The 24371-nt window shown below is 39.9% G+C and overlaps 1 protein-coding gene and 1 long non-coding RNA gene across 22 annotated transcripts in view; one reads left to right on the plus strand and one right to left on the minus strand.

Moving 5' to 3' along the window:
- Nucleotides 1–12823, minus strand: part of LOC140711484 (uncharacterized) — a 297959-nt gene extending 285136 nt beyond the window's left edge. For both annotated transcript variants that reach the window (XR_012092702.1, XR_012092701.1), the window contains exons 1-2: nucleotides 12745–12823; nucleotides 9849–9936 (exon numbers count right to left, since the gene is read on the minus strand). This is a non-coding gene — a long non-coding RNA (uncharacterized lncRNA). The remainder of the gene's footprint in view (nucleotides 1–9848; nucleotides 9937–12744) is intronic.
- The window catches only part of ARB2A (ARB2 cotranscriptional regulator A), a 481527-nt gene continuing 469958 nt past the window's right edge, over nucleotides 12803–24371 (plus strand). For 17 of the 20 annotated variants that reach the window (XM_073014598.1, XM_073014605.1, XM_073014594.1 and 14 more), the window contains exon 1: nucleotides 12865–12973. The gene's annotated coding sequence lies outside the window, so the exon portion shown is untranslated. Of the gene's footprint in view, nucleotides 12974–13002; nucleotides 13299–24371 lie in introns of those variants that run through there. The other 3 variants (XM_073014612.1, XM_073014606.1, XM_073014596.1) reach the window with 3 other exon arrangements.

Consider the following 24371-nt stretch of genomic DNA (forward strand, 5'->3'; position numbering starts at 1 on the left):
GAAAGAGCTGGAATTGAGTATTTCCATTCCTCTATGTTGGGAAGCCTCTGATAAGCCCCCAATCAGGCTCTGATACAATAATTTCCCTTAAAAGCATACCTTGTCAAGAAAAACAGAGAGCTCTTGGTATATTTTTAAATAGCTATTTTTCCCTCCCACCATCAGAGACTATTCTCTGATCCTTATAGTGAGACTCTAGTAGGGTGCTTAGAGAGAAAACTCACAAATACTAGATGGCTTAGAGTCTTTAACTCTGAACCTAGTCCACTGTGAGCCTCCAGTAATTTGTCAATTACATTTTAAAGTGTCCCTACAGATATTCACTCAATATCCTGGCTTTTACTTCCAGTAAGTTGTAGTTCTCTGTATCTACCTGATGTTGTTTGAATATTTGTCCCCACCCAAGTTTCATGTTGAGTTGTAATTCCCAATGCTGGAGGTGGGTCCTGTTGGAACCAGTTTGGATCATGGAGGTGGATCCCTCATGGCTTAGTGCTCTCTTTGTGATGTAAGTTCTTGTGAGATCTGGTCATTTAAAACTATGTGGCCTCTCCCCCACCCCTTGCTTGCTGCTGCTTTTGCCAGGTGATATGCCTGCTCCCTCTTTGCCTTCTACCATGATTGTAAGCTTCCTGAAGCCTCCTTCAAAGCAGAGGCACCATGCTTCCTACAAAGCCTGCAGAACCATGAACCAATTCAACCTCTCTTTTTTAAAAAAAAAAATAAATTACCCAGTCTCAGTCATTTCTTTATAGCAATGCAAGAATGCTCTAATACAGAAAAGGGGTACTGAGGAGTTCAGGGAATTGTCATAAAGATACCTGAAATGTGGTAGCAACTTTGGAACTGGGTAATAAGCAGAGGTTGGAAGAATTTGGAAGGCTCCAAGAAGACAGAAAGATAGAAAGTTTAACACTTTTTAGAGACCAGTTAAATGGTTGTGACCAAAATGCTGACAGTGATATGGACAGTGAAGTCCAGGCTAGCGAGGTCTCAGATGGAAATAAGGAACTTATCGGGAACTGCAGCAAAGGTCACATGTGTTATAACTTAGCAAAGAGCTTGGATGCGTTGTGTTCACACCCTAAGGATCAGTGGAGGTTTGAACTAAAGAGCGATAATTTAGCGTATCTGGCAGAAGAAATTTCTAAGTAGTAAAATGTTCAAGAAGTGGTGTGGCTGCTTTTAATAGTCTAGCTCAGATGTGAAAGCAAAGAAATAAGGTGGAACTTATATTTTAAAAGAAAAGCAGAGCGTAAGATTTTGAAAAATTTGCAGGCTCGCCATGTGGCAGAGAAAGAAAAAGCTTTCTTAGGAAAGGAATTCAAGCAGGCTGTTGAGCAACAACTTGCTAGATATATATTTGTATTATTAAAAGGAAGCCAAGTGCTAATATCAAAGACAATGGAGAGAAGGCCTTGAAGGCATTTCAGAGACCTTCCTGGCAGCCCCATTTATCACAGGCCCTGAGGCCTATGAGAACCTAATGGTTTCATGGGCCAGGGCCAGGACCCTGCTGCCCTGCACAGCCTTGGGACACCATTCCCTGCATCCCAGCCACTCCTGCTCCAGTGTCAGCTCAAAACGGCCTAGGTACAGCTCTGGCTGCCACTTTGGAGAATGCAAGCCATAATCCTTGCTGGCTTCCATGTGATGTTAAGCTTATAGGTGCACAGAATGCAAAAGTGAAGAACACTTGGCAGCTTCCACCTTCATTTCAGATGTAAGAGAAAGCCTGGGTGCCCAGGCAGAAGCCTACTTCAGGAGCAGAGCCCTCACAGGGAACCTCTACTAGGGCAGTGCCAACGAGAAATGTGGGGTTGGAGCTCCCACACAGAGTTCCTAAGCGGAGACTGACCAATAAAGCCATGAGAAAGGGGTCACCCTCTTCCAGACCCCAGAATGGTAGATCCACTGTTAGCTTGCACCTTGCACTTGGATAAGCTGCAGGCATTCAACTCCAAACCATAAGAGCAGCCCTGGGGGCTGAACCCTGCAAAGCCACAAGGGAGGAGCTGCCCAAGATGCAGGACATGGAGTTAAAGAAGACTATTTTGGAACTTTAAGATTTAATGACTGCCTGCTGGGTTTGAACTTGCATGTGGCCTATAGCCCCTTTCTTTGGGCTGATTTCTCCCTTTTGGAGTAGGAATGTTACCCAATACCTTGACTATATCTTGGAAGTAACTCACTTGCTTTTTATTTAACAGGCTCATAGGTGGGAGGGAATTGTCTCAGATGAGACTTGAGACTTCTTTGTGGGGGGGTGGGGTAGCTGGAGTTCAGTGGCATGATCTCGGCTCACTGTAACCTCTGTGATTCTCCTGCCTTAGCCTTCCAAGTAGCTGGGATCACGGCATACACCACCATACTCAGCTAATTTTTGTATTTTTAGTAGAGATGGGTTTTCACTATGTTGGCCAGGCTTGTCTTGAACTCCTGACCTTAAGTGATACACCTGCCTTGGCCTCTCAAAATACTGGGATTATAGGCATAAGCCACCGTGCCCGCCAAGACTTGAGACTTTTGAGTTAATGTTTAAGTAAAATTTTGGGGGCACTGTTGGGAAGGCATGATTGTATTCTGCTAAGTAAGAAGCACATGAGATCTGGGAGGGACCAGGGGCAGAATGACATAGTTTGGATATTTGCCCCTGCCCTTATCTCATGTTGAATTATAATCTGCAATCCTGGGGGTAGGACTTCGTGGGGTATGTTTGGATCATGGGGGCAGGTCCTTCATGGCTCGGTGCTGTCCTTGTGACAGTGAGTTCTCATGACGTCTGGTCATTTAACAGTGTGTATCATCTTCCATCACCTCTCTCTATTGCTCCTGCTTTTGCCATGTGATGTGCCTGCTCCCCATTTCACCATCTGCCATGATTGTAAGCTTCCTAAAGCCTCTCTAGAAGTCAACCAGATGCTAGCACTATGCTTCCTGTAAAGCCTGCATAACCGTGAGCTGATTAACGCTCTTTTCTTTATAAATTACCCAGTCTCAAGTATTTCTTTATAGCAATGCAAGAATGGTCTAATACACCACTGGTCTGTCTAGTTTAGAGGGCAGTAGTTTGCCTTGTGACATTAATTCTCTTACAGATCTAAGAATACTTGTTGATTTTCAGTTTGCTCAGCTTTTTCTTGTGAAGATGAGCATGACAAACATCCAAGCTCCAGGCTCTTTACATGAGCTGGATTGGAAACTTTCCATTACTTTAAAGTGTCCCTTTTCCAGCATAGGTCTGACCCACAAGTATGCTGGAAAGAAGGGGACATCATCTCTCTTGTCTTTTCTTTTATTGAGATAGGGTTTCCCTCTGTTGCCCAGGCTGGGGTGCAGTGGCACCATCAGGGCTCACTGCAGCCTTGTCTTCCAGGGCCCAAACGATCCTCCCACCTCAGCCTCTGAAGTAGCTGGGACCACAGGCCTGTGCCACCATATACAGGCATGTGCCACCATATCCAGCTAATTATTCTTTTTATTTTTGTAGAGACTATATCTCTCTATGTTGCCCAGGCTGATCTTGAACTCCTGGGCTCAAGCGATGCTTCTACCTTGGCCTCCCAAAGTGCTGGGATAACAGGTGTAAGCCACTGGGCCTGGCCCATGATCTGTTTTGTCTCAGTTCCTCTACCTTTTACTTCCCCTGGTCCTACACTCATCCTATTACTGTGTGGTCCTTCGGGGTCGGCTCAGAGATGGGAGAAAAAGGCTATCATAAATTGGAATTGTTGTCCTCTCTGTAGCAAATGCCCAAATACTGGTGCTGTCATTAGGTACTTTAGTATAATTTTGGAGATTCATCCAAAATGCAGGAACTCAAACACTGACATTCCCTGGTACGTGGGATGAATGTCCCAGTCAGCATCTCACAATTCCCATGGATCTCCTCTTCTGGTGGCGTACTTCACAGAACCTCATTCTGCTGGCTGGTTTGCTTCTCCTTTCTTTCTATTAGATTTGATTCTCTTCTTTTTCAAAAATAATCGTACTTCAGTGTTGTGGGTTTAATTTTATCTTCCACAAAAGATACAGTGAAGTCTTTCCTAACCCCCACTACCTCCAAATGTGACCTTACTTGGAACTAAAGTCATTACAGAGGTAATCAAGTTAAAATAACGTCATTAAGGTGAGACTGAATCCAATATGACTTGTGTTCCTATAAAAGGGAAAACTTTTGATGCAGAGACAAGCACACACGGAAAGTGCCAAGTGAAGATAAAGGCAGAAATCTGGGTGATGAATCTACAATCCAAAGAACAGCTAAGATGGCCAGCAAACTACCAGACGGTAGTAGAAAGGCATGGAACAGATTCTCTCTCACAGTCCTCAGAAGGAACCAGCCCTGCCATGACCTTGATCTTGGATTTCTGGTCTTCAGAATTATGAAAAAATGAATTTCTGTTGTGTAAGTCACTCAGTTTTTAATACTTTGTTATGGCAGGCCTAGAAAATGAATACACCCATCCATGTATGATCATGTCCACTAGCTGTTGGGAAAACATGACAGTTCTTATCTCCTTACTCTGTCATCAAAGGTATCCTCAGTCAGTCTCTTGTCTTTAAATACTTTTAGGAAAGAGCCAGGTACTTGACTTTGAGACTGCCATTTACCAAACTCCAAAGTTATTGGCCAAGTGCTTTCTCCATCCCTTCAAAACAGTCTTTTACCATCTGCTGACTCAGTGGAGGCATGAGGTAGCAAAGGGCCAGATCATGCAGGACTTTATAGACTTATAGAAATGGTTTTGGATTTTATTCTATTTGAGTAAGGAAACTTATTAAAGATTTTGTTCATGGAAGCAACAAGTTCTGGCACAAATTTTTAGAAGATTTCTACAGCTGCCAACTGGAGACTAGATTGTAAGGAGGCAAAAACAGAAGCATGTAGAACAACCAATTATAGCATCTATTGTGGACTAGAATGGTTGTAGTAGAGATGCTGAGAATTGGATAGATTTAGGTTACCTTTTGAAGAGAGAGGCAACAGAGTTTCCTGAGGAATTGTGTGTAAAATGTGAGAGATAAAGAATCAAAGGACAACCTGAACAACTGTAAGAATCCATGTGCCATTTAGTGAGATGAAGAGGTATGCAATAGGAGTAGCTTTTGGAGGTAGAAAATAAGTCTGAAATGTATGTTGAGTATTTTAATAGATATGTTGAATAAGAAGTCAGATATATGAATATGAAAATCAAAGAAATCAGGGCTGGATATGGATATTTGGAAGCCATCAGCGTTGTGATGCCATATAACAGTGAAGGGAGTGAATTGGATAACCCCAGGAATAAAGGCAGATAAAGAAGGGAACATATCTCAGGCACATTAACATCTAGAGGTCAGGAAGAATCCAGCAAAGGAAAATCAAAGAGCTCTGTAATTTCACAAATATCAAATGAAGAAACTGTTTCAAGTTTTAAGAAGGAGGATGTTAAATTGTGTTAAATGCTGCTGAATGGTTACAATAAAGACTGAGTTGCCCACTGGATTTATCAGAATTGTTTAAATTCTCAGATATCTGCACACAAACTCTTCTTTAGCTCTAACATTTAAATTAGTTCAGAAGTCTCACATTCAAGTGTGCACAAGAACTAAAGATCTAGAGTATAAGCATAACTTTATGTATTCTGTACTTTGTGAGCCATTTAGGGGATTTTCATAGTTATTTTTTATCATTAGTGATTTTTATCATAAAGGCTCAGTTTAGAAACAAATCTCTGTTAGGGATGCAGCTACAGCTTTCTACAGCTGTTTCCAGCCTATCCAATTACTATTCAAGAGATTAGAAAAAGATCACGGTCACAGAGCCTATCCTTTACATATTTCCTCTTTGTTGTTTTATCTTTACAGAGCTCACAAGAAAGCTCACAGTATTTTTATTCTCTCTTTCCATAAAGGAATGGTGAGAAGAAATTTAAAGGAAAGACACTAAGTAGAAAATGGAAAGGTTCTATAGGGCTAAACTGAAGAAAACTGGTATCTGTACTACTTAAAACTCATCACCTATTCCTGATGATTTGACTAGTATGACAGAGACTTAATTATCATTTGTCTTTTCCTTTGCCTACCACCTCTCATCCAAATAAAACTTATATAGGAAATACAATGTGAAGTGTGAAATATTGTATAGTAAAGAATTTGGCCTTTCCTAAAGAGAGTTCTGGCCTGTGGCCTCAGATTCTGGGAAATAACCTATCACATCTGATAAAAGTGTCTTTGTTTAGGAAAACTGCCTATGTCCAACAGTTTTACGGTAGAGGCTACCCATGCTAGAAAGACCAACCACATGACTTAGAGGCTTTGGGTCGTGTATCATCTGACCTGGAGACTGGGTTCCATATGGGCAATGGATCAGTGATGCCTCCATAATGGAGCCCCTCAAAAATTCTGAATGTTGAAGCTCTGGTGAGCTTCCCTGACTATTCCCATTTAGAAAAATAAGTGCAGCTCACTGCCAGTGCTCATTTAATTTTACATAAACATGCTCTTTGAGGCTGAAGCAAATCTGACTGATTTTCTATGTGAAAAATTAAATATGAAAACTGTTCTTGGAGTTATTTCTAAATGGAACTAACATCAGAATAGTCTGAATCATCATAATCGTCTCTTTCAGAAAAATCGGATTCATCAATTGAATCTTCAGCCAACAACTGTTTGAGAATGATGTTAACATCACGTGTAGAAATGCTACGTTTTCTAGGATTTGACATTTTCAGCAATAGAGAATTACTATATTTGCAAATGGAAATGCCACTACTAAAATCCGAATACTATAAATAGAATGTCTTTTGTTTCAAAAGTTGATATACTAGAGTGACATGAAAATAATAATAAAAGTAAGATATTTCAAGGCAAATGCATTAGTCCATTTTCATGCTGCTGATAAAGACATACCAAAGACTGGGCAATTTACAAAAGAAAGAGGTTTAATGGACTTACAGTTCCACATGGTTGGGGAGGCCTCACAATCATAGTGGAAGGTGAAAGGCACATCTCACATGGCAGCAGACAAAAGAAGAGAACTTGTGCAGGGAAACTCTTCTTTTTAAAACCATCAGATCTCATGAGACTTATTCACTATCACAGTAACTAACAGCAGGGAAAGACCTGCCCTCATGATTCTATTACCTCCCACTGGATCCCTCCCATAACACATGGGAATTCAAGATGAGATGTGGGTGTGGACACAGCCAAACCATATCATTCTGCCCCCGGCCCCTCCCAAATCTCATGTCCTCCTATTTCAAAACCAAGACAACAGCCCCCCAAAGTCTTAACTAAGTTTAGCATTAACTCAAAAGTCCACAGGCCAAAGTCTTTCCAAGACAAGGCAAGTGCCTTCAGTTTATGAGCCTGTAAACTTAAAAGCCAGTTAGTTTTTCCTACATACAACTGGGGTACAGCCATTGCATAAATACAGCCATTCCAAATGGGAGAAATTGGCCAAAACCAAGGGGTTACAAGGCCCATGCAAGTCCAAAATCAAGCAGTTAGTCAAACCTTAAAAGCTCCAAAATTATCTCCTTTAACTCCATATCTCACATTCAGATTACAATGATGCAAGAGGTAGGTTCCCATGGTCTTGGGCAGTTCTGTCCCTGTGGCTCTGGAGGGTGCAGTCTCCCTCCTGGCTGCTTTCATGTACTGTCATTGAGTGTTTGCGGTTTTTCCAGGCACATGGTACAAGCTGTCGGTGGATCTACCATTTTGGAGTCTGGAAGACAGTGGCCCTCTTCTCAAAGCTCCACTCGGCAGTGCCCCAGTAGGGACTCTGTGTCGGGGCTCTCGCCCCACACTTCCCTTTCACACTGCCCTAGCAGAGGTTCTCCCAGAGGGCCCCACCCCCATAGCAAACTTTTGCCTGGGCATCCAGGCATTTCCATACATCCTCTGAAATCTAGGTGGAGGTTCCCAAACCTCAATTCTTGATATCTGTGCACCCATAGGCTCAAAATCATGTGGAAGCTTCCAAGGCTTGGGGCTTCTACCCTCTGAAGCAAAAGCCCATGCTGTACCTTGACCCTTTTTAGCTATGGCTGGAGTGGCTGGGATGCAGGGCACCAAGTCTCTAGACTGCATACAGCAGAGGGACCCTGGGCCTCACCCATGAAATCATTTTTTCCTCCTAAACCTCTGGGTCTGTAGTGGGAGAGGCTGCCACAAAGGTCTGTGACATGGCCTGGAGACATTTTCCCCACTGTCTTGGTGATTAACATTTGGCTTCTCATTACCTATGCAAATTTCTGCAGCCGGTTTGAATTTCTCCTCAAAAAATGGGATTTTCTTTTCTACATTGTCAGGCTGCAGTTTTCCAAACTTTTATACTCTGTCTCCCTTTTAAACTGAATGCTTTTAACAGCATCCAAGTCACCTCTTGAATGCTTTGCTGCTTAGAAATTTCTTCTGCCAGATACACTAAATCATGTCTCTCAAGTTCAAAGTTCCACAATTGTCTAGGGCAGAGGCAAAATGCTACCATTCTCTTTGCTAAAACATAACAAGAGTCACCTTTGCTCCAGTTTCCAACAAGTTCCTCATCTCCATCTGAGACTCCCTCAGCCTGGATTTCATTGTTTATATCATTACCAGTATTTTGGTCAAAGCTATTCAATAAGTCTCTAGGGAGTTCCAAAGTTTCCCACATTTTCCTGTCTTCTTCAGACCCAAACAGATCCAACATACTCAAGACTGGGCAATTTACAAAAGAAAGAGGTTTAATGGACTTACAGTTCCACATGGCTGGGGAGGCCTCACAGTCATGGTGGAAGTTGAAAGGTACATCTCACATGGCAGCAGACAAGAGGAGAGAACTTCTGCAGGGAAACTTCCCTTTTTAAAACTATCTGATCTCGTGAGATGTATTCACTATTACAGAAACAGCAGGGAAAGACCTGCCCCCATGATTCAATTAACTCCCACTGGGTCCTTCCCACAACACATGGGAATTCAACATGAGATGTGGGTGGGGATACACCAAACCATATCAGCAAAGCAATCTCAAGGTAAATGCTGCAGCTGCAAGTGCCACTCGCAAATATTCTTGGGGCAAACAGGAAAAGGGTTACTGGAATTCTACATTGCATATTGTCAAGCGTGGATTTGGGGAGAGTAACATGTCTTGACTCCACTGGGAGAGTACAGCAAATAATGAGAGAGTGCAGCAAAAGTGATGTGTTTGGTACCCTCTTGGACACCGCCTTACGTGCTTCTTCCCTTGGCTGGTATCAGTCTGTATTCTTTCCTTGTGATAAATGGTAACTGTAAAGATAACAACTTTCAGTGAGTTCTGTGAGACCTTCTAGCAAAATTTCAAACTTGAGGGTGTTTCTGGGAAACCTCCAAACTTGCAGTTGGTGTCAGAAATGAGGGACGCCTTGGAGACTGTGCCCTCAAACCTCACAGGTTGTCTAACTCTAGGTAAATATATCAACCTACAAATTATCTCCATCACAAACTAGAGGCTGCTTTATGTTTTTTGTTTGAAATTCTCTTAAAGTATGTTTTGAACATTGATATGTTATCTTTTCTCATTAAAAAACAAATTCCAGGCATAATGAAAAGTGTGTTCTTGAGTCTAACTCAGCTTTTTTCCCCTAGCTTCTAGATGGAAAACACAAGTGATAGGGAGTTGATTTCAAGTAATAATCATTTTATTGGAAGGGTCATTAGAAATTAGTTGGTTATACGATTCTACTTTTTGGGCTTTGAATATAAACTGAATCTAGAAGGCAGAACTTGTTGTAATTACTATGCCACACTTCACACATACTGTCTTAGTCCATTTTCTGCTGCTGTAAGAATACCACAGACTGGGTAATTTATAAACAAAAGAAATTCATTTGACTTACAGTTCTGGGGACTGGGGAAGTCCAAGATCCAGAGGCTGCATCTGGTGAAGGTCATTTTGTGGCAGAAAGCATCACATGGGGAGAGAGGCTGAGACAAAGTAGTGACAGTGCACAAGACAGAGAGAAAATGGGGGACAAATTTATCCTTTTATCAGGAGCCTACTCCCATGATAACTAATCCACTCCCACAGTAATGGCATTCATCCCTTCATGAGGGCATAGCCCCTATGGTCTAAATCACCTCTTTAAGGCTTCACCTCTTAATATTATTACAATGGCAATTACATTTCCAACACATGAATTTTTAGAGAACACATTCAAACCACAGCACATACCTGCTTGGGCTTGGGCAAGGGCAGGAATGTTACTTGATTCTCCAAATTTAAGTCAGCATCCAGACCTCGTTCTAATAGAGTTGGTTAGTTTGGACACAGCTTTGCCCTTAGCATCTAATTAAGAATATTTTCCTTAATGGATATTCTTGAACTGCCAAAATGTTGGCACTGAGCCCTAGCCATGATAAGTAGGTTTACATTTTATTTTTAACTTAAATGAACATCATGTAGTCTTGATAGTATTTTTGGAGGTGTCCGTCTGCTGTATGTCACTGAAATCATTTGATGTGAAGGGTCAGAGTAGATTGATAAAAAGATAGATTCCGAAGGAAGTGGTCTGGAATAGGAGGAGGATATGCCAAATATGGTATAGGGACATTTCTTTGATCATCCTAGTGATCAAAGATGGACCAGCTGTTAGCCAGGAGGGAAAAAATTTCCTTTCCTTTTTCCTTGTCTTAGTAGGATTTTAAAGTGCAAGAGAAGAGAGGTGGGGAGAGAAACTGAAGTTTCTGGCTTCCCTAGAGATGTATAAATTAAAACTATAAATAAACTAACTTGTACAGTTTAGATGACTATGGTTACAACGAGGGGAAATTTTTGTACTTATACCGTGTAGTCATCATTGTAATGGTTTCTGCTACGCTACACATGGGCTGTTGTAATTCTAACAAAACATCTAAGCCCACACACAATTTTTGTTGCTTTCCCTCCTTTCTCCTCACAGATATGCAGAAGATATTTTTTGTGGTCAGCTGAGGCAGGAGTTTACCACTTAGGGTAGAGTAAGGAGAGAAAAGGACTCACTCTGTTTTAGCACATAACCTCCTCATTCTTGATTTTGACATCTTAGGCAGGATTGGACTTGAAAGGATATTTACTCATTGGCTCTTGTCATATAGCATATTAGTTTCTTTTGCTGAAAAATCACTCCAAAATTTACTGGCTTAAAGTAACAAGAATCATTTTCATTCTCTCTAATTGTTTCTGTGGGTCAGGAATTCAGAACTGGGCACAGTGGGGATGGTTTGTCTTTGCTTTATGAAATTTGGGACTCCAGCTGAAAGACTCTATGATAGGAACAATCTGAAGGCTCATTCATTCCCATGTAAGTACAGCTGGAATTGTAGGCTGAAGCACCCTTATATTTGTTCAATAGTTTACTATTGAACAAAGTACCTTCCTCTAACCCTTGAGTGGGCCTCTATCCTGGAAACATTGAAAGGTCCTGTTACTCATCTCTTGACCAATCTCCATGTTTTATGTAAAAATTGGTATATTCTCTTTTTATTCAATTTTCACTAGTTTTCCCCCTTATGTTCTATTTCTGTTTCAGGATCCCACATTAAAGTTGGTCTCTTTAGGCTCCTCTTGGCTCAGACAGTTTCTCAGACTTTCCTTGTTTTTCATGACTTTAACTGTTTGGAGTAGTACTGGTCAGGTATTTTGTCTGATGTTTTTCTCATGGTTAAACTGGGATTATACATTTTTGGCAGCCTTATCTTTTTAATATAATTTGTCAGTGTTGCAAAAGTCTACCAAAATAAAAATGTTTCCCTCCTCTGTTCAACAGTCCTTCAGTTTCTCCAATTGTCTGCAGCAGAAAATCAAATTACTCAGCATGACATATAAAGCTTTTCAGAATCTCGCTGTTGCCTTCCTCTTCAGTATAAAGTGTCACTCTACAAACCATTCGAGTTCTTTCCTGAAATGAAGCCCTAACAGTCTTGCAATGCCCGAGATTCATTAAAAAGACAAGGTAAGGTCACTACCATCAATGACTTTACATTTTAGGGGGGCAGGGTACATTTGCAAATAAATAAATGAATAGCATTCTACTTTTATGAAGGAAACAAGAAAGGAGTGGAGATTAAGAAGTACTAACAGTGTCGGAGTGAAGTATACTTTAGAGAGTCTGGGATCTCCTCTTTGAAGAACATAACTGTTGGTTTACTTGCCAGCCACCAGACTTTCCTTCTCTTTAGCTGTCTCAGAGGAGAGAATGTCTAACTCAGCTTTGTTTCCCCAGCGTCTAGTTTAGCCTAATTCATTAAATTAACAGTTTTGGACTAAATAAATGCCCTGAGAGTACTATCTAAAAATTAAAAATCAGTTGCTACCATCCCTCTCCCCAGATTTATCCTTGAAATACCTTTCAAACCTGTTTCTGGAATATTAATATCCGTAAGAGTCCCATCTGCGTCAAGCATGATGAGAAAACTTTTGTCATTAGGATGCTAGTATTAACTTCCTATTTTACATGTTATAATTCAAAAGTAAATTTAATCTTCCAAATCTAGACCTCCCGGTTTTTCTGGAATTGAATGGACATAGTAAAGTCTGACACACTGTGAGTGGGGGAATGGGGAATTGGCTGTGAGGACATCCTCAGACTGGTTAAAATTCCGGGGGGAGAACGAGGCTTTAAGGTGGACTCGTCCTCTACCGCTACCCAGGCAGACTTCATAAGGAAGGGCGAGCAGAGTCCGCCAGTGCGTAACAGGACTACTTAATTCACGTGGGCCTCTTTCTCCATGCCACTTAGTACCACAGGAACCTACCTGGGTCCCGCGCCCCGCCTATTTCCGGGTTGTCGCCGCCGCTGCCGTCGCGTGCGTAATGACGTGTCAGTCTCCTGCAGACCCCGGAAGTGCAACTCGAACTTGATCGGGGCGCGGATCCCGAGAGGGAAAGTCATAACAACCGCACGAGGGAGTTCGACTGGCGAACTGGAAGGCCACGCCTCCTCCCGCCTGCCCCCTCAGCCCTGTAGCTGGGGGCAGAGCTCAGGTAGGACTGCCGTTTGCGGGGATGTGAGCTCTGGGGGCAGGCCCCGGTCGAAATCCGAGGAGGGTGCTGGCCTGAGTCGGGCTCAGGCGGGGGTCGCTGGCCCTGGGGCCCGAAGCTGTCAGGATCCACGCTGCATTCCCTGCGGACACCTCTGACTTGTGTCTGGGTCCCCGCTGATGGGCAGGTCCCATGTGCGATTTCCAACCTCCAGGCGGGAGCGACACGTGTGTTGCCTGGATGACTTTCCTTATATCGGGGCGTACGGGATTCTGGGAGTCCCTGGAGACAGAGTAGTGTGCCCTCCTCCTCTTTCTTGGGAGTGGAGGTATTGTGGTTCTTGTATTAAATTTTTTTTTTCCTACAAGAAGTGTTATTAACTGCTAGCGCTTTACCAGAAGTCATTCGCTGCAGACGGATTAAAGTGCAGTTATAAAATGCTCTCAAAACTTGTAACATGCATGGGCGCGGGTGGGACGTTTTTCTGGGATGCAGTATGAATGTATGAATTAAGTGTTGAATACTTTTGACTTTGAAATAAAGTAAGTATGTTTTGGAGGCAGTCTTCTCTTTCCCTCATCCAGGTGTTTAACATATTCTTTTAGTGCTCCAGGGTCTATATCTGTTGGGCCAAGAAACTCGTTATTTGTGTTTTGGATATGCTGTATTTAATGACATGCAATGTTGCATTTGTCCGTTTCTCCCAAATCCTCAAAAAAGCTGTAGAGGGAAAAATTCTCTGGTTTTTGTCTGCAATAGAGGGAAAAATTCTCTGGTTTTTGTCTGCAAGTGCCTTGTATATTTATCAAAATATCAATGCGATTTTTTAATGCAGTACATGACATCGTTTGTATTAACGCATGTGGTATACTGCGTAACAAATATCGCATTGATAAGGTGTATTCTTTATCCTACAATGCGAGGGACAGTTACACTGTATACATTTAGCGAATGCAGAAACTGAGTAAGAGAGTATTTTTGGATCTGCTGGTACCAGGCTTCTCTCAGAATTTTCAACTAGGCCTTACTTCCACTTAACCAGTGAACCCTACACTGAAAAGTTAGGGTGCTGAGTAAGAGAGTATTTTTGTATCTGCTTCATTAAGGCCTCGAGACAGTGCTGGTACCAGACTTCTTTCAGAATTTTCAACTAGGCCTTACTTCCCCTTAACCAGTGAACCCTACACTGAAAAGCTCTGGATGCTTTCCAGCTATGGCTGCTCCATATGGTAGAATAAATAGTACCAAGGCCAAGAGGGAAACCATGAGCATCCACCTATTTATTCATTTAGCAGATATTTACTGGCAACCTTCAGTGTGCGGGATAGTGTTCAGGTGCTGAGAAGACAGTCGTGAACAAAATAGAAAGTCGTTTTGCTCCTGGAACTTACATTCTAATGGAGAAGTATAATTAACAAGTAAATACATAACGAGTAGTGATTAAGAGCTATAGAGAAAGACTGGGTGCGGTGGCTCACGTCTGTAATCCTAGCATTTTGGGAGACCGAGGCTGGCGGATTGCCTGAGCTCTGGAGGTCGAGACCAGCCTGGGCAACATGGTGAACCCTGTCTCTCCTAAAATACAGAAAAATTAGCCGGGTGTGGTGGCGTGCACCTGTATTCCCAGCTACTCTGGAGGCTGAGGCAGGAGAACTGCTTGAACCAGGGAGGTGGAGGTTGCAGTGAGCCAAGTTGTTCAGATCATGTGCCACATGATTTCTATTCATAATGAGTTCAATTGAGTAATTTGAGTGTGTAATTTAACAATGTCCAAAACTGTAAAAAAAATTGTAAATGTAATCTGGTAAGGAGGAAGGACATTTTACAAAATCTAGAATGTCCAGTTGCCCATAAATTCAAGGTAACAACGTCTTTTTTTTTTTTTTTTTTTTAACTATTGAATGTTTTGTACACTGCCATAATTTATTAGATACTCTTGGGGGTGCTACGTTGAGCTATTTCAGTTATAAATCTCATTTAAATCAATTACTTTGCTTTAGTTTAATGAATGAAAAATTGTATCACAATTTTACTTATAACTCCTTGGCAAATTAAAATTGATTAATTTACTACAGATGAGATGGCAGATGACTGACTTACTCAAGGTTTCACAGCTAAGTTACAGAGAAATTAGAGACAAAAATGCTGTGCTGCTTTCTCTAATATTGTTTGTTGTCTCCATTTGGAGGAAATGATCTCTTTTGTAATATACATAATTGAGATAATTTTTGCTTCAGAGAAAATAACACTGTCAAGACCATCAAAGTAAAACATTACTGTATATTTCCATTTCTTCATATCAGATTTATTTATTTTTTTACTTGGAAATTGCTAAGAAACTAGATTTTATTTTATTTTTAAACTTTTATTCCTTTCTAACTTTTATTTTTATTTTAGTTCAGGGGGTACATGTGCAGTGACCGGATCGGTAGTTTTTCAATTCTCATCCTCTTCCCAACCTCCACCCTGAAGTAGACCCCATTGTGTACTGTTCCCTTTGTCCATGTGTACTTAATATTTAGCTCTCACATGTAAGTGAGAACATTTTGTATTTGTTTTTTTTTCCTGCATTGATTCACATAGAATAATGGCCTCCAGCTCCATCCATGTTGCTGTAAAGGACATGATTTTATTCTTTTTTCTCGCTGTGTGGTGTTCCATGGTGTATACGTGCCACATTTTCTTTGTTCAGTCCATTGTTGATGGGTATGTAGGTTGATTCCACGTCTTTGCTTTTTTGAATAGTGCTGTAATGACCATATGAGTACATGTTGTCTTTTTATTGGAATGATTTATATGCCTTTGGGTTTGTACCCAGGAATGGGATTGTTGAGTTGAATGGCAGTTCTTTCTGTTTTAGCTTTGAGAAATCTCCAAACTGCTTTCCACAGTGGCTGAAATTTACATTCCCCCCACCACTGTAAAAGCATTCAGTTTTCTCCACAACCTCATCAGCAGCTGTTATTTTTTGACTTTTTAATAACAGCCGTTCCAACTGATGTGAGATGGTTCTTATTTTGGTTTTGATTTGCATTTCTCTAAAACTCAGTGATGTTGAGCATTTTTTCATATGCTTGCTGGCCATGTGTATATCTTGTTTTGAGAATTGTTTGTTCATGTCCTTTGCCCATTTTTTATGGGTTTCTTTTGCTTGTTAATTTATTTAAGTTCCTTACAGATTCTGGCTATGGGACCTTTGTAGGATGCATAGTCTGCAAATTTTTTCTCCCATTCCGTAGGTTGTCTGTTTACTCTGTTGATACTTTCTTTTGTTGTGTAGAGGCTCTTTAGTTTAATTAGGTCTTTCTTTTCAACTTTTGTTTTTGTTGCAGTTGCTTTTGGAGTCTTCATATGAAATCTGCCAGGGCCTTGGTTCAGAATGGTATTGCCTAGATTTTCTTTTAGAGTGTTTATAGCTTTAGGCCTTACATATAAGTCTTTAATCCATCGTGAATGGATTTTTGTGTATGGTAAGAGGAAAGGGTTCAGTTTCAATCTTCTGCGTATGGCTAGGCAGTTATCCCAGCACTCTTTATTGAATAGGGAGTCCTTTTCCCATTGCTTATTTTTGACTTTGTCAAAGATCAGATGGTTTTAGGTGTGTGGCTTTATTTCTGGGTTCTCTATTCTGTTCCGTTGTTTTATGTGTCTGTTTTTTTTTTTTTTTCCCCAGTACCACGCTGTTTTGGTTACTGTAGCCTGGTAGTAGTTTGAAGTCAGATAGTGTGATGCCTCTGGCTTTGTTCTTTTTGCTTAGGATTGTTTTGGGTATTCAGGCTGCTTTTCATTTCCATATGAATGTTAGATATTTTTTCTAGTTCTGTGAAAAATGTCATTGGTAGCTTGATAGGAGTAGCATTGAATCTGTAAATTGCTTTGAGCAACATGGCCATTTTAATAATGTTAATTCTTCCTATCCATGAGTAAGGAATATCTTTCCATTTGTGTTGTTTCTGATTTCTGTGGCAAAGTTTTGTAATTCTCATTGTAGAGATCTTTCACCTCCCTGTTGAGCTATATGCCTAGGTATTTTATTTCTTTTGTGGCTATTGTGAATGGGATTGCATTCTTGATTTGACTCTCAGCTTGGACGTTATTGCTGAAATGCTACTGATTTTTTGACATCGATTTTGTATCCTGAAACTATGTAGAAGTTGTTTATCAGATCTAGGAACCGTTGGGTAGAGAGAGTGGGGTTTTCTAAGTATAGAATCATATCATCTGTGAACAGAGATAGTATGACTTCCTCTTAATTTGGATGCCTTTCATTTGTTTCTCTTGCGTAATTGCTTTGGCTGAAATTTCCAGCGCTATGCTGAATAGTTGTGGTGAGAGTGGGCATGCTTGTCTTTTTCCGGTTTTCAAGGGAAATGTCTCTAGCTTTTCCCTATTTGGTATGATGTTCGCTGTGGGTTTGCCATAGATGAGTCTTTTTATTTAAGGTATGTTCCTTCAGTGTCTAGTTTGTTGAGAATTTTTAACACGCAGTGATGTTAAATTTTATCGAATGCCTTTTCTGCATCTATTGAGATGATCATGTGGTTTTTGTTTTTAGTTTTGTTTATGTGTTGAATCACGTTTACTGATTTACATATGTTGACCCAACCTTGTATAACAGGAATAAAGCCATCTTGATCATGGTGGATTAGGTTTTTGATGTGCTTCTGGTTTTGGTGTGCTAGTATTTGTTGGGGATTCTTACATCTATATTCATCAGGGATATTGGCCTAAAATTTTCTTTTTTCATTGTGTTTCTACAAAGTTATGGTATCAGAATGATGCTGGCTCCATAGAATGATTTGACGGGGAGTCCTTTCTTCTCAGTTTTTGGAATAGTTTAGTAGGGTTGTTATCCGCTCTTCTTTATATGTTGGGTAGAATTTGGCTGTCAATATGTCTTTTCCAGGGCTTCTTCTGGGTGTAGGCTTTTTATTACTGAATCAATTTTAAAATTCACTATTGGTCTGTTCAGGGTTTCAATTTATTTCTGATCAATCTTGGGAGGTTGTATGTTTTGAGGAACTTATCCATTTTCTCTAAGTTTTCTAGTTTGTGTAGGTAGAGGTGTCCATAATAGTCTCCGAGGGTTTTTTGTGTTTCTGTGGGGTCAGTTGTAATCTTCACTTTGCATTTCTGATTGTGTTTATTTGGACTTCTTTCCTTTTTTCTTTATTTGTCTAGCTAGTGGTCTGTCAGTCTTATTCTTTCAGAGAACCACGTTTTGGTTTCATTGACCTTTTGTATAGTTTTTCATGTCTTAGTTTTGTTCAGTTAAGCTCTCCTTTTGTTTTTTTCTTCTGCTAGCTTTGGGGTTAGTTTACTTTTGTTTTTTGTTTTTGTTTTTTTTTTTGGTTGCTCTAGGTGTGATGTTAGGTTGTTAATTTGAGATCTTTCTAACTACTTGATGTAGGTGTTTACTGCTATAAACTTTCCTTTGAAGACTGCTTTAGCTGTGTGTCAGAGAATCTGGTATGTCATTTCTTTGTTTTCATTAGTTTCAAAAAATATCTTGAATTCTGTCTTAATTTCATTGTTTACCCAAAGTCATTCAGGGAACAGATTGTTTAATTTCCACATAATTATATGATTTTGGAGATCTGTTCTTGTACTGTGGTTGAGAGTGTGGTATAATTTCAGTTTTCTTTCTTTTTTTTTTTTAATCTGTTGAGAATTCCTTTATGGCTGAGTGTGTGGTCAATATTACATTATGTGTCATGTGCAAATAAGAAGAATGTATATTCTGTTGTAGTTGAGTGGAGTGTTCTGTAGATGTCTGTTAGGTCCGTTTGGTCAAGTGTCAAGTTTAGGTCCTAAATATCTTTGTTAGTTTTGTGCCTCGATGATCTGTCTAGTACTGTCAGTGGGTGTCGAGATGAGATCTTCCACTATTAATCTTCCACTATTATTGCGTGGTTATCTAAGTCTCTTTGTAGGTCTCTAAGAACTTATTTTATGAATCTGGGTGCTCCAATGTTGGATGCATATATATTTAGGATAGTTAATTTTCATGTTGAATTGAACCTTTTCTCATTATCTAATGCCCTTCTTAGTCCTTTTTGATTATTGTTGCTTTCAAGTCTGTTTTTGAATTAAAAAATTAAAAGAGCAATCTGTCTCTTTTTTTGTTTTCTGTTTACTTGATAGATTTTTCTCTATCCCTTACTCTGAGTCTGTGCGTATCATTGCATGTGATATGGGTCTCTTGAAGGTGGTATATAGTTAGGTCTTGTTTCTTTATTCAAATTGCCACTCTGTGTCTTTTAAGTGGTGTAATTAGTCCGTTTACATTCAGGGTCAGTATTGATATGTGAAAATTTGATCCTGTTATGCTGTTAGCTGCTTCTTATGTAGACTTGATTGTGTAGTTGCTTTATGGTGTCAATGGTCTGTGTACTTAAGTGTGTTTTTGTGGTGGCCAGTAATGGCCTTTCATTTTCATGTTTAGTGCTTCCATAAGGACCTCTTATAAGGCGGGTCTGGTGGTAGTGAATTCCCTTAGTATTTGCTTATCTGAAAAGGATTTTATTTGTCTTTCACTTAATGAAGCATAGTTTGGCTGGATGTGAAATTCTTGGTTAGCATGTCCTTTCTTTAAGAACGCTGAATAAAGGTCCCCAGTCTTTTCTGGCTTGTAGGGTTTCTGCTGAAAGGTCAGCTGTTAGCCTGATGGGGTTCCCTTTGTAGGTGACCTCTGCCTTCTTTTTAGCTCCCTTTAAGATTTTTTCTTTTACTTTGACCATGGAGAATCTGATGACTATTTGTCTTCAGGATGGTTGTCTTGAATAGCGTCTTACAGGGGTTCTCTGCAGTTCCTGAATTTGAATGTCTACCTCCCCAGAAAAGTTAGGGAAATTTTCATAATTTTTAATTATGTTTTCTAAGTTGCTTTCTCGCTGTCTCTGTCAGGAATGCCAATGTGTCATATGTTTGGTCTGTTTACGTAATCCCATATTTTTAGGAGGTTTCTGTTCATTCTTTTTATTCATTTGCCTTTATTTTTGTCTGATTGAGTTCATTTGAAGAATTGGTCTTTGAACTTTGAGATTCTTTCCTCAGTTTTGTCTATTCTGAGCACTTCTGATTGTATTATGAAATTTTTTTAGTGAGTTTTTCAGCTCTATCAGATCAGTTTGGTTCCTTCTTAAAATGACTATTTCATCTTTAAGTTCTTGTATTGTTTTATTGGATTCCTTGGATTCCTTGGATTGGGTTTCAACTTTCTCCTGAATCTTGATGATTCTCCTTGCCATCCGCATTCTGAATTCTATGTCTATAATTTCAGACTAGTTAAGAACCATTCTTAGGCAGGTGATGCAGTCATTTGGAGGTAGGAAAACACGCTGACTTTTTTTTTTACTTTGGAATTATTGATATTTATTATTTCCTATGCTATAACATAGTTAAAGCTAATTTTCAGGAGGAAAGTTTCATTTTGTAATTATTCATTATTTACACTGTGATGGGGAGGGCTTTAGTATTCTTTTTTTCCTGGTTATTCCTTTTTTAAAAAAAAAATATTTTAGGTTTGGGGATACATGTGTAGGTTGGTTACATAGATAACATGTGTCATAGGGTTTGTTGTATGTATTATTACATCACCCAGGTATTAAGCTCAGTACCCAATAGTCATCTTTTCTGCACATTGCCCTCCTCCTCACCTCCCTCTCTTAAGTAGACCCCAGTGTCTGTTGTTACTTTCTTTGTGTTCATAAGTTCTCATAATTTAGCTCCCATTTATAAGTGAGAACATGCAGTATTTGGTTTTCAGTTACTGTGTTAATTTGCTAAGGATAATGGCCTCCAGCTTCATCCGTGTTCCCGCAGAAGACGTGATCTCATTTTTTTTTATGGCTGTGTAATATTCCATGGTGTGTATCTACCACATTTTCTTTATCCAGTCTGTCATTGATGGGCATTTAGTTTGATTCCATGTCTTTACTGTTGTGAACAGTACTGCAGTGAACATTCATGTGCCGGTGTCCTTATAATAGATATTCTTCCTCTGAGTGTATACTCAGTGACGGTATTGCAGCGTCAAATAGTAGCCCTGCTTTTAGCTCTTTGAGGAAAAGCTATACTGCTTTCCACAATGGTAGAACTAATTTACACTCCCACCGACAATGTATCAGGGTTCCCTTTTCTCCACAACTTTGCTGGCATATGTTATTTTTTGACTTTTTAATAATAACCATTCTGACTGGTGTGAGATGGTATCTCATTCTGGTTTTGATTTGCATTTCTCTAATGATCAGTGATATTGAGCTTTTTTTATATGCTTTTTGTGTACATGTATGTCTTTTAAGAAGTATCTGTTCATGTCTTTTGTTTACTTTTTAATGGGGTTGTTTGTTTTTCTCTTACAATGTTGTTTAAGTTCCTTGTGGATGCTGGACTTTCTCCTGAATCTTGATTTTTGCCAACTCTGCATCTGACTAAGACAGATTTTTTTCCCATTATGTAGGTTGTCTGTTTACTCTGTTGATAGTTTCTTTTGCTATGCAGAAGCTCTTAAGTTTAATTACATTCCATTTGTCAGTTTTTGCTTTTGTTGTGATTGCTTTTGGTGTCTTTGTCATGAATTCTTTGCCCGTTCGTAGGTCCAGGATGGTATTGCCTAGGTTGTTTTCCAGGGGTTTTATAGTTTTGGATTTTACATTTAAATCTTTAATCCATTTGAGTCTATTCTTGTATATGGTATAAGGAAGGGGTCCAGATTCAGTCTTCTGCATATGGCTTGCCACTTATCTCAGCACCATTTTTTGAATAGGGAGTCTTTTCCCCTTTTCTTGTTTTTGTCAGCTTTGTCAAAGATTAGATGGTCGTAGATGTGTGGCCTTATTTGTGGGCTCTTTATTCTGTTCTATTGGTCTATATTCTATTGGTCTATATACAAGCATATAGCTTGTATATATGCTGTTTTGATCCCTGTAGCCTTGTAGTATGGTTTGAAGTCAGGTAAGATGATACTCCAGCTTTGTTCTTTTTGCTTAGTATTGTGCTGGCTATTTGAGCCATAAAATTACTTTTCTGGTTCCATAAAAATTTTAAAATAATTTTTTCTAGTTCTGTGAAGAATGCCTTTGGTAGTTTGATAGGAATAGCATTGAATCTGTAAATTGCTTTGGGCAGTAGCCATTTTAATGATATTGATTCTTCCTTTCCACCAGCATAGGATGTTTTTCCATTTATTTGTGTGTCATCTCTGATTTCTTTCAGCAGTGTTTTGTAATTCTCATTGTAGAGATCTTTCACTTCCCTTATTAGCTGTATTCCTAGATATTTGTGTGTGTGTGTGGCAGTTTTGAATGGGATGGCCATTCTGAATTGGCTCTTAGTTTGCTTGTTGTTGGTATACAGGAATGCTACTGATTTTTGTACATTGATTTTGTATCCTGAAACTTTGCTGAAGTTATCAGCTGAAGGAGCTTTTGGACTCATACTATGGGGTTTTCTCGATATAGAATCATGTCATCTGCAAACAGGTAGTTTGACTTTCTTCCTATTTGGATGCCCTTTATTTCTTCCTTTCATCTGATTGCTCTGGCTAGGACTTCCAATACTAAGTTGAATAGATGTGGTGAGAGAGGGCATCCTTATCTTGTGCCGTTTTTCAGGGGAATACTTCCAGCTTTTGCCCATTCCATGTAATGTTGACTGTGGGTTTCTCATAGATGTGTCTCATTATTTTGAGGTATGTTCCTTCAATACCTAGCTTACTGAGAATTTTTAACATGATGGGATGTTGAATTTTATCAAAAGCCTGTTGAAATAACCATATGGCTTTTGTCTTTAGTTCTGTTTATGTGATGAATCACATTTATTGATTTTCGTATGTTGAACCAGCCTTGCATCCTGGGGATGAAGCCTCCTTGATCATGGTGGATTAGCTTTTTGATGTGCTATTGGATTTGGTTTGCATGTGTTTTGTTGAGGGTTTTTGCACCAGTGTTCATCAAAGATATTGGCCTGAAGTTTTCTTTTTTTGTTGTTTCGCTGTCAGAGTTTAGATCAAGGTGATGCTGGCCCCATAGAGTGAGTTGGGGAGAAGTCCATCCTCCTCAGTTTTTTGGAATAGTTTCTGTAGGAATGGTACCAGCTTTTCTTTGTACATCTGGTAAAATCTAGCTGTGACTCCATCAGGTCCTGGGCTTTTTTTGGTTGGTAGGCTATTTATTAGTGATTCAATTTTGGAGCTTGTTAATGGTCTGCTCAGGGAATCTGTGTCTTTCTGGCTCAGTCTCGGAAGAGTGCATGTGTCCAGGAATATATCCATCATACCTAGGTTTTCTAGTTTGTTTGCGTAGAGGGATGTTAATAGTAGTTTCTGATGGTTGTTTTTGTTTCTGTGGGGTCAGTAGTAACATTCTCTTAGTAATTGCTAATTGTGTTTATTTGGATCTTCTCTTTTTTTCTTCTTAATTAGCCTAGCTAGTGGCCTATTTTATTTTTTTTTCAAAAAATCAACTCCTTAATTTGTTGATCTTTTGAATGGTTTTTTGTGTTTTGATTTCCTTCAGTTCAGCTCTAATTTTTGTTATTTCTTGTCTTCTAGCTTTGGGGTTGATTTGCTCTTGTTTCTCTCATTCTTTCAGTTGTGAAGTTAGGTTGTTAATTTAAGATGTTTCTAGTTTTTTGATGTGGGCATTTAATGCTTTGAATTTTCATTTTAACATTGTTTAGTCATGTCCCAGAGATTCTGGTATGTTCTATCTTTGTTCTCATTATTTTCAAGGAACTTCTTGATTTCCGCCTCAATTTCATTATGTACCCAAAAGTCATTTGGGAGCATGTTGTTTAATTTTTATGTATTTGTATGGTTTTGAGTGATTTTCATTGTGTTGACTTACATTTTTATTGTGCTGTGGTCCAAGAGACAGTTTGACTTTTTGAGTTGCCAGAGTCCTTCCTCTGGTTCTTCATCTTTGTGGCCGGATGTTCCTTTAATTTTTGTTGTTGCTGTCCTTTGGATGGGCCTTTTTGCTTTTATACTTCTTGATGCCTTTGAGGGTTTGACTGTTCTTTAAGTTGGTTTCAGTCAGCTGTCTTCATTTCTGGATGATTTCAGGGGACCAAGGTTCAGCTCAGCACTCCTGGGCTGCATGCTCTAACCCTGGAGGGTTGTGACCAGGCCCACAGCTTTGTTCTCTGACCCCCTGAGGTTAAGCACCTGCTGTGCTGGAGGAGCTGAGGTGTTCCCAGTTCACTGGTAGCAGCACTCCCATGGAGGGTGCTGACAAAAGCCCTTCATTAGGCCAGTGACAGAAGGGTCTGTGTTCGTGAGCACCAGCAGTGGGCGGTGCGGGTGGGGGTGTTACGTCAAAGCAGTGGAGAGAGGTTGTAGGCATGTGCATACTGGCAAAGCAGTGGGGGGAGGCTGTGGGCGGGTGTGTGCTGACAGGGG

Source organism: Chlorocebus sabaeus, chromosome 4, assembly GCF_047675955.1.
Source record: "Chlorocebus sabaeus isolate Y175 chromosome 4, mChlSab1.0.hap1, whole genome shotgun sequence".
Classification (NCBI taxonomy): domain Eukaryota; kingdom Metazoa; phylum Chordata; class Mammalia; order Primates; family Cercopithecidae; genus Chlorocebus; species Chlorocebus sabaeus.